This window comes from Halichoeres trimaculatus, unplaced genomic scaffold (assembly GCF_033239565.1).
Source record: "Halichoeres trimaculatus isolate MK-OKI-2021-1 unplaced genomic scaffold, fHalTri1.1 fHalTri1_scaffold_10, whole genome shotgun sequence".
Lineage (NCBI taxonomy): Eukaryota > Metazoa > Chordata > Actinopteri > Labriformes > Labridae > Halichoeres > Halichoeres trimaculatus.
In genome coordinates this window covers 21,942,577-21,953,571 of record NW_027437187.1, presented here as the reverse complement: position 1 = coordinate 21,953,571, position 10,995 = coordinate 21,942,577, and positions in this window count along the sequence as shown.

Sequence of the window (10,995 nt, the reverse complement as noted above, 5' to 3'; positions counted from 1 at the left end):
AGTTTGCCAGCAGGTTGTCACTGATGATAGAATTGAGGTAAATGGTGTAGACTGAGAAAACAACGACTTTGCTGAGGTCCCCACTTTGAGCTGGTAGAGCGAACTGCTTAACGCAAAAAGGCAATTTTAATTGTATCGATTCAGCTATACAAATGTAGAATTCTCTCCGAAAGTGTGCGAGTCAGCACAGTGTGTGTCTCCTAATGCAGCCAAAAGGAGCTAGTTTATTTTGTAAAGCCCCTCAACCCAAGAAGACAGCATGCAATAATAGGAGGGGGTTTTAGTTTTGCATGATCCAACACAATGCTCAAAAGTTATTTGACAGAAAGAAAGTGCAGATTGTTCAAAGGGCTGTTTAAATATGATCAACGGTGCAAAATGCAAACAGCAAGATAAATATGAATTCTTTGCACTAGCAAGTTTTCATGTCATTTGATGGGTAAGGGGAAAGCGAGGTGGCCTTTGTTGCGCTTATAATAGCTGAAAAACACTTTTTTTGTGGCAAAAATAAAGAAGCTTCAAAGATGTGCAATCAGAAAGTAAACCATGCAAGCAATGACAAAAGCTGGAGAAATGAACCACAATTATTGAATCAAGTCCAGAGTTTCTTCTGGAAAATAGAATGGATTCTTTGGTTTTGAGTTTTAATAATTATTGTTTCAGTGAGACTTACATGTCAACAATCCAAAGCTTTTGTTTTCTTTCTACAACCTGTGTTATATGGACAGCTATTGATGTTTATTTTTTTCTAGTTAAAGCTGTGACAAAGAGATGCCGAGCACATGAGGCTTCCAGGTAGCCATATTTTCATATTAAAAACTCTCTACCTATAAAGCTTTATGTTTTATATTGAAGGTTTATTGTATTTCAAAGGGCTAATCAAAAGTCCACAGACAGCATCTCGTAAATGACTGACCAATGAGGTTCAAGTTAAACTGGAAAATATTAACCTTTACTTACAAACTTAACAATTGGGCAAAAAGGAGAAATTACAAATGCTTTTTTGACAAATCAGCAGTTTTAAAATGAGCTCTTTGCAAAATTACTATTGTATATCGAACTCTGAAAAAAATGTAACTCCATAAGAGTTAACATTTGAATCTTGTTGGTGAACCTTTAAAGTCTTTTTTTTTATTATCTATGCCTGCATCTTCTCAACAGTTATGACCAATCAATTTGAATAAAACGCAGTGAGTGGTCACAGGCAGTAGGTCCACACCTCACAGCTTTCAGCATTACCTTAGGCTTAGCTTAACTATTTTAAACATTAGCTGACAGGGTTGGAAACTCTACTTGGTGAAAAAAGTGTATGACGGCTGCACAGAAACTGCATATTGTGGACTTGGTCAAATACGGTGTTAAAAGGAGGACTTTTTTTTTTTTCTTTTGGGAGACACAAAAAAATTAGGACATCATATGTATTGCTGCAACCTTGATGCCAAATTTCATTGACAGATTTGGGTATATTTCTGGACAAAGTCAAACCAGTGTGTAACTTTCTTTTAATGGAACTCTTTACTTTGTGTTTGTGTTTGTGTTTTGTGCGTGTTTCCTTTTTGCAAGCATTCATACATTCCTGCACACACTTGCATAAAGATACTTTTGTGAGTGCATTCTTTTTCGTGTACAAGCAAGCAGGAATGTTTGTGTCTTTGTTCGCGCAGCCAGCCTTTCCGACCGCATGAGGCTGCCTTTCATTGACATGTAGTAGATGACAGGCGCAGTCTGATGGGGATGGTCATTTCCCAGGTAGATCTGGGCACACCGTGAGGGATGAGTTCTGTGTGGCTGTCACAAGACATTACCAGGCAGAGCGCACAGCTCCACACACACCACAAGCCCATGAAGATGATCACATTTGATACACAGATGACATTCTATCCCTGCTGTGACAACACGGGCTCATTTTTCTGCTCTGACATCCGTTGCTGTGTGGGTGTTATTCAAGTCAAATCTATCATTTTAATGGAGAAGTAGTCAGACCTGAGGATTATTTGAGGGATAAATATATCATTGTCTGTGCATTCACTATCGACCGAATGTCATTGTGCCCTGACTGACTCTTCCAAGACAAATGCCTTTTGATACCATAAAACATACATACTGTAGATGCAATAGGCCTCACGCCATAAAAAACATCCAGTGAAGGAGAGAAGCGGGCTGAAGAACCATTTGCATAGGCTCTGATAAGCTCTTTAACATCACCACGGAGGGATAATGAACAGGGTAATTATGTTATCCTTAGTGAGTACAAAGAAACAATAGACCCATCAATTAAAAATCCTCAGGACTGCTCTTGTTTAGAGCCATGAGTGTAACAAAGTGAATTGTCCGCCATGATTTCCGCTTTTTGTAAACGTCTTTAGCACAGTGGATCTGATGAAACTCCAATTTGCCAGTAACCAGTGCACAGGGGCACAATGAAGTATTCCAGCATATTGCTTAAACCACGGCCTCTGAAAGCACCACTAATTGCATCTGGGATTTGGTTATCCAATCCCACAGTGCATTGCAGCCGGAGGAGGAGCGGGGGGGGGGGGGTGAATTTGAGGCTGGTGGGGTGAAGCTCCTGCTTGCTGAAGCCTTGACAGTGCTTTGTACTGAATGATTGTTCTCCAGACAGCTGACGGAGGTAGAGGCGCACGCAGAGTTGTTTGAAAGCCCGAAAGGATATGCGGCTGCATCATCAAAGTCCAGCAAGTCTTCCATGTGTCAGGGAGAGATTAAGCTCTTCCAGAGAGGGCAACGCCTCTGATCACTCCATTCAATCGATGGGATTTGAATAAAGGAATAAAAGATCAGGCATTGTGTATCTGGGTGCCGTGCAACCGCTGGATGGGATTAAGGCATGTTGGAGCTGTAACAGTGACAGACGCCATCAATCACAAGTTCCCCACACTAGTTAGCTAAAGTTGATATTAGCCCTAAATAGGACACATCTGTTTGTTGCTGCACACTCTCTGACTTTAATTAATTCTCAAGTCATTTTATTTTTAGGCACGGGGGGTTTTATTTGTTGCTGCTCCTGTACATGTGCACAAAAATGTAAATTGCAGCCTTCCTTTGCTCACAGTCGGGGCTCACGTACACAGTGATACTGCAAATTAAGCATGCACACAGCAGAACACACATGCGTGTGCACAAACACAAACAATACGAAAGTCACTCAGAAAACAAACTTGGGTCTGGTGGTTGGCTTCGGCCTCATTTTCCTGGCTAGGTTCTCTATCATCGCCCCAGTGTCTCCTCTACCGGCTCTGTCAGATAATAGCTTCCTCTCTCCACTTTTCAACAGAGAATGAGTCTATTCCCTGGAAACTGAGTTCAAGGGCAGGTCTGTGTTACCCAGAGAGACAGGCTCTTGCCAAGACCTTGGCTTCAGATCCCTGAAAATGGCCTAACACTTTTTATGCCTGATTTGAACATGTAGTGAGCACTGACCAGGAGAGAGCTCGGACTCTCCCACACCAGGCTGAGGAGCGCTGATCCAGTTCAGGTACTTGGGCTGTCCTTGCCATCTTAACCTCTAAGTCTAACCCACCACTAATTGATCTGGTTGTCATCCTCTTGCATCAGGAAAAGTGGTAGTTACTTGAGTTGCAGGGTGTGATGCCAACTTGACTGATGCTCCGGCTTGCGCTGTTTATTCCCTCACTATTGTCTTCTCTCTTTTCACCCATCATGTCCCACAGTGGGGCATAATTACTAGAATCCTTTGCCTGGCTATGCTCTCCTATTATTAGCCTAGCGTTCAAGCCCTCTCCTTGGTCAGATGGTCAATGCTTGAGGGCAATGTGTCACACTACATGGGCACAAAAGGTAGCCAGACAATGCCTATTGAGGACCAGGTGCCATTGCAAAAATACCATTTGGCTCCCATTCACTATTGTGGTGCACAACGCTTGTAGATACAGTACATTAATTGCTGGTGGTTTCAAGCACCGTCTTAATTAATGCAGCCATGGATAAGGTGTGTGCATCATGACAGTTGTCTGGATTTCCTTGCTGGCATCCTTGAATGACTCATATAAAGACACAATGACAGAGAGAGGAAAACATGACTGCACCCTACATAAAAGAATACACAGTAACATAGCTGTAGCATCATTACAGTGGCTTTTCATCATTATACTGCATTAGAGAAAAGGGCCCTTTTTTGCAGAGATTCTTGGCGATCAAGCCAGCCTCTTTAATGATGTTTTGGAGCTTAGTGTTCACTGAAAAGAATGAATTTGATTGGTGTTTTTGACATTTTGTCTCTCTTTCATTTTTAAGTGGGTCTTTTATTTTTAACATGGTATGACTTTAAGCATCAAAATATACTGTGGTTGATGCTGTAACAGAATAATTGTTGCTTTAATGAGAATCCTGTGTTCCCAATCTAGAAACACGACTGACTGATGAGTTCAGTAGTTGATAGACTGATGTCTATTGGTTCATTTGTAACAAATAAATAATAATACAGCGCTTATCTGATTATTTTCTTACCTGTGTTCTGTTAATTCTTTGATTTATTAATTTTTCAAAATCTATTGCCCTATCAAATAAAAATCCAATGACATTGAAAATGAAAGCAGACTGTTTGTCAATGAATGAATTTTACAATTAAAAAGATATGGTTTGATTCTCAAAATCAAAGCTAATGACAGATATTCAGAACAAAACCATCAGCTTATTCTGATGCTTTGCTGGTTACTTAAGTTACTCCTTGTGTCTGTTTTTCACATCAGCTATCAAACTGAAGTATTTTATTTACTGCTAGTAGTCCCTCCTTTTGACTTGCCTTACAAACTGCATGTTGTTGCTCATTATTAAGAAACAAAACACCTCCACGCTACAGTTTCATCATGAAAAAAAATTAATTTCCTCTTTCTGATACAAAAAAACTCTTATTCTCAACATAACTCAATATAAGCACCCTACATGTGTAGATTATTTGTCAAAGGTTAAATTTATGTCAACAGAGTAAATATTGTCCAAAACTGAAAATTAACAGCTACCTCAGTGCAACCCCCAAAGTCAAAATTTTTACAGGTTCATTTTTGCATGCAAAACAAACAACAATCTGCAACAAATCATAATTCATAGTTGCAATCTTTAGAAACTGAATTCAAGAAATACAATTGGAGATATATATATTTTTTTTTTACAAAAACTACTGCCTTCCTTTGTTGTTGTTGGGTTTTTGTTTTTAGAATTTCAGCTGATTTACTGCACCCTCCCCAGGCTCTGCAGGTAAAGGTAAAGGTAAAGGTGAGGGTGGTATGAAGAGGATGAAGGTCTCAGTAGGTCCAGGTCAGGCCTCCCTCAAAACAGCAGCTTGCCTCCTGGATAAGAGCAGTCGGCCCCAATGTCTTTACTTACAGCCTGCTGGAGCAAGAGGTCGTCACACACCTGAACCCTCCCCTGCACACAGCAGGGCTGCGAGGCCCCAGCCAACTCACAGGACAGTCGACCTTTTTTGACCTCTCCTCTGCTTGAGGCCCCCCTGGGACCCTGGCCAATAAGCTCAGGGACCGCTCACAGCCTCCATGTTAGCACACTGTGCCCCGCTCAGCACCTCAGCCAGAGAGAGCGCTGCACTCTTCAAACACACGCACGCCCACTCAGGCACGTTCACTGTACACATAAACAAAGAGGCACGCTCAGACAGTATACAGGCATCACATACTGCCTCATGCAAACACAATCTGTCGCACACAGACATGTAGTGCATCGCTCCCTGTCTGTCTCTCTCCTCCTCCTTCAGTCTGTTGGTTTCTTGTGCAGCCAGGTGGGAGCCCAGCTTTAAACTGGTGAATATCTCCATCTTGTGGACACTGTTTCGATACAAGAGATTTCATGAGTATAATATGATCTGTTTTAAAGTGGGGTCAGAGTGTTGATTCTCTGTATTGATTTTAACCAATACAGCATTACAGTTAATACTGGTTCCAGGGACACATATGGCTGAGGTTGATCAGATGTTTTCTTAAAATCAGCAAAAGAGCTAATTGTCTCTCTTGTAAACAAAGTATGTTCATGTGTGAAAACAATTTGTCCACAGCCTCCCAGGGTCAAAGAGGCGGCAGGGTGACTTTATCTTGAATGTCACTTTGTTTTTGCTTGGTTAGACACTACCCTCTCTTGGATTGGCTTCTCGGATGAAGGCACAGGTGAGGCCCACAGAGGAGCAGCCCTCCTCTCTCCACAGCTTTCTCCTCTGCTAAAACAGCCCTACATTTTAATATGCAACATCTGTGCCGGGAGAGCCTTCCAAAATGGCTGCTCCTTAGAGGATGACGGTAGAGTCTGCTCAAACTTCAGGGTTGGGGCATTTGGTACTGCAAGGTTCTGCACAGATGTTAGCAATCGCAATGTCACTGCGTCCTCTGCTTGAGTACCCAGGGAGGTCTATTTTAAGGGAGGGTGGTGTGTTTTCTTCCTTACTTTCCTGAGATCACTTTATCTGTAACTGTCACTGTTGGAATTCTACACAGACCTGTTAAGCTGAACCAGGACTGGAGTCTATGATCAGTAAGGTATGAAGGCGCTTTCTGCTTGTTCATTTATGATAAAGTCTGGTACTAAGAAGGGCTTGTTCCTTGTGTTCATGAACACAACAGAGTTGCATTAAAATACATCAGACAATCACATTAAAAGACTATAAAGAGATACTGTAAAGAGAATGTTAAAGGATGCCAAGACAAAGTCACTGTTGTCGCCCATGTCATCTTTGTCGCATTCACAGAGGAACATTAGCTCAGTCGCACAGAGCTGTGTTTGTGCTGCGCTTTCACAAAGAATTGGGAATATTTTCTGAACAGAGATGCCATGACCTAAAGGCTTCTTGTCAGTCGGATTATTCAACTGATTCTCAAACAACACTCTCGACAAGTCTGCAAAAGAATCAGGGAGGGAAAGAAGGGACTAAAAGAGAGAAAAAAGGCAGAGGCAAGAAGAGGGACGTGTAGGCAGTCTAATGCATCGCTTACACAAAGAAGATGTTCATATTTAATGCTCATCATTAAGGCAGGGTTTGAGCATGGAAGACGCTTCTGCTATTTTCCCACACCCCTTGAGCCAAGTCCTTGTGACAGCCCTCCACTGCATCCCGGCAAATTATCCGCATGAGCTGCGGCGAACAAAAACAGCCCAGTGCGGGGGAAGTGAGGCCCAGCCTCAGCTCCACTCCTGTGATGGAGAGACACGTCACTTTGCATCAGCTCCAGCCCTCCAAACCACATCATCTGCAAGTGAGGAGAACAAGACCGCTCCATGGGGAGAGGACAGCAGAGGAAAACAAGGTGGATGAGAATGAAAGGGTGAGGAAGTGGGGATGAAGAGAAGAGAAGAGAAGAGAAGAGAAGAGAAGAGAAGAGAAGAGAAGAGAAGAGAAGAGAAGAGAAGAGAAGAGAAGAGAAGAGAAGAGAAGAGAAGAGAAGAGGAGAGGAGAGGAGAGAAGAGAAGAGAAGAGAAGAGAAGAGAAGAGAAGAGAAGAAGCTTTATGTGAAGTTATTGCTAATCAGTGGAATTGAAACATTAACTAACAGAACCATCATACTGAATTCTGTACAATGTTTGGGCCAAATGATTCACTACAGCCCTGGGCTTTAAACTGCATGACAAATGAATCATTTAGATTTGCTAAGTGAATACAGTATTCCCCTGAGCATGCATGTACTCTAGGTGTGAAAAAAATAATTAGACACACAACAAGTACTTGCAGTGCATCAATAAGCAAACTGCTTCTCATGTATTATTTATCTCCTTTTATTGCAGATATACATGCACATAATACAAATTTCACTAAGAATCTTTCTGCACATACTTGTCTCACTCACTGGTGAAATGAAAGATGTGCCTGGTTAACTTCAGCCAGAGGATGATGCTAAGCTTCTGACAGTTAAACAGAGTCAGGGCACTCTCTGCTGGACGCTGCTAAACTTGCAGGACCATGTGCACTGTAACAAAAATAGTGTGTGGGTTTTCTGCCACTTGATTTTGGATATTTACAAAAGTAGAGACGCCTGTGGCCTCTTTCTCAAGGATATACCCCGACGGCCAAGGAGACTTGAGAAAAATTGAGTAACACCAAAATAAACCTGTCTTCCAAGATGCATGTGCTCGGAGCCTAAATTGGCCTATTTAAAGGCATAACCATAGACAGCCTTTGAATAATATTGACTTGCAAACTATGCTAAGGTCAAGGACAGCAAGATGGAACGTGTTGTTTAGTACAAGAGTGATGGGAGGTAAACAAGATAGATTGAGAACTGGCTCATAGTTAAAAGTCAAGTTCTCTCCTTTTCTAACAAATTAATGATTGGATCTTTGTCTGAGAAAAAAAGGTACAGTAATCACTATTTTTTTTGTTTTTCAGTAAAGTTTAATAAATATTTTTAAATACTATCAAGGATGAATTATATTTTGTTCTTCAGCACCAAGTTTCTCAAAGTTGCTGTTCATTTCTGCATCACCAGTCTCACGTTTACTGTGCGTGTTCTGGTGCTATTTTTACAAGCTCCAGTGATCACAAGAATTATATTCTTTAGAGGAGGATAAAAATATTTCAGCAAGCTGCAAAACCTTAATATGGCACCAACTGAGGAATCTGCCGTTTTATGTTTTCTTTGTTGTCCTGGGCAGTACTGAATATTATTCTCAGATTATTCTCATATTTTTCCCACTTTTTCTTGATCAATAGTTGAGATAATTTATCATCTATAGCTGTATTTTAATGCTGGATAAGTGTTCATTTAAAGCACATGTAATATAAAGGGAATTCTACCACACTATTTCAAATATGTAGAATGAGGTAAATCTGGATTTCCTCACTGCATGTAAAGTCAATATTCTTGAAAACAGGAGACATGCTCGCTGTCCAGTACTCTCTGTTTCTCATTCCTTGAAAGCCCAACAATACTCCAGCACTGGTCCAGTATTTATTGAACACACACAGAGGACGTGCGGCCTGTCTGTCTGAATCATTGCTCTCTTGCTGAAAACCACTCTGTACAACAGAGCACACTATCCATATTCATGTGATTTTTGCCGGAAGGCATTGGTGTCTACTAAAAATAGCTTGGTGAGAGAAAGGGTCTCACACAGAGTATCCTAACATTCATGAGCCCAGGCCCTGTGATTGGCTGTAAACACGTGTCTCTTTGTTAGGGCTATTCTTCATTTTGTTGTTTAACTAAACAATTGCAAGGATGGAAAGATATCAAAGGTGTTGGTAGAAATCAACAGTCATGCATTTCTTACATTTATTTTAAATGTATACCCCTTTAAAAGAAGTGTGTGGCTGCTGCCTTGTGTTCAGGGCTTTAACATATTACGACCTGAAGGTTCAAGTGTGTTTGTGCCTTTGTGTGTCACATTGATAAGTCAAACTTTTGTAAACGCCTGTGCATAGGATTTAGCTGTAATACAAGTGAACTGAGTCAGGTCAAACTGAGAAAAATAAATATTGTCTGATTCTCTAAGGGAGCAGTAAAAGTCCTGTAACATGGTTTCCACCAGCTCATATTGGTTTTGGTCCCAACTGAGTTGAGGTGGATTTACCAGCAGATGGCAGCACACTTAAGCCTGCTGCCAGTGTGAAAACAAGCAGGTTGTGTAAAGAGGTGACCAAACTGATGAATAGATTTACCATGAATAATACACAGCTAGGTGAGATCAGGTTCCTCTTATTTAGCTCCAAAAACAAACATACCTTGAATTTTAAATCCTCATAAATATACAGTAATGGGGTTTAAAACTAAATTTACCAGTAAACATTATAAAGTCTACTCTAAGATGGTCAAAAGTCCCCATCCTAACAACAGGCAAAGGTTGATTACTGGTCAGGATGAGTAATGGAACATTCTAAGCTGGGCCGCTGGGAACTTGTCATTCTAACACAAATACTTAAGATTTTCTCAGACCAAAGGGGAGTGTGTTTAACATGTGAGCATGCATGCACTAATGTGGCAAACATGCAGGTCACTTCCTTTCTGAAGACACAGAAAGCAGTCGTGCCTGAGGCTACACTCTGACTTGACTGAAACCGGACATGGAAACTGTGACAGAGTGTGTCTGCATGCCCGGGAGAATAAGGAGCTGGCTGTGGGGGCTTGATTAGTTGATAAGACGAGTCAGACCAGCAAAGGACCAGATACATTCAGGATTTATCTCTGTTTAGTCTTATATTGAAAACAGTCACATCTGTTTTGTTGTTAATAGGAGATCCAGAGACCATAGTCACCTGCTACAAAAAATGCTCATTTATTTAATTTATATCTTCTTCACAGAACCGTCAATACTGGTCTTTACTGTGATGACTCAAATCAGATAACACTTGGTCTTTATTTCCATCAACCTTGGAGCTAGACTTTACGTCACACAGTTTAATATCCACCTTCAAGGTATCTTATGTGTGAATCTTTAAACCTCTCTTGTTGATGCTGCATATCACGTGCTACTGTTGATACACAATGGTGTGACCACTCTGCATGTCATCGGCATATTGAAAAATACAGACCTAATCTAACGCTGAATCTATGAATAACGGACACTGAATAGTATGGCCTTTTATGTAAGTGTTAAATATGCTATAAATAGGCCGCACTCTTTTTTTAATATATATGTATTATTTTTGTTTTGGGGGAATAAAGCACAAAATGACGAGGAAAATGAATGAAAAATGATGAATGTGTGACTGATGATTTAACCCAACTTTGCAACTCCTCATGGCATTGCGCGGCTTGATTTATCACTTCTCAGAATTTATGGGGTTCAGATTTAGAAGACAACTAAAGTTCACAGAGTGGTGCAGTTTGTTTATCTACACACCAAGAAATATACTAGATTCAGACCCACTGTAGAATAAAATGCAAGAGTTTGGGGGAAAACAAGCCTCCACAGAGTTTTCATTTAAAAGCTTAAAGTTAGAAAGCTTCACTTTTTGTCATAGTGAGCCTTGCCTGCACAACACCAGTATCTTAAAACCACAACACCTGAATGTACTAAAGC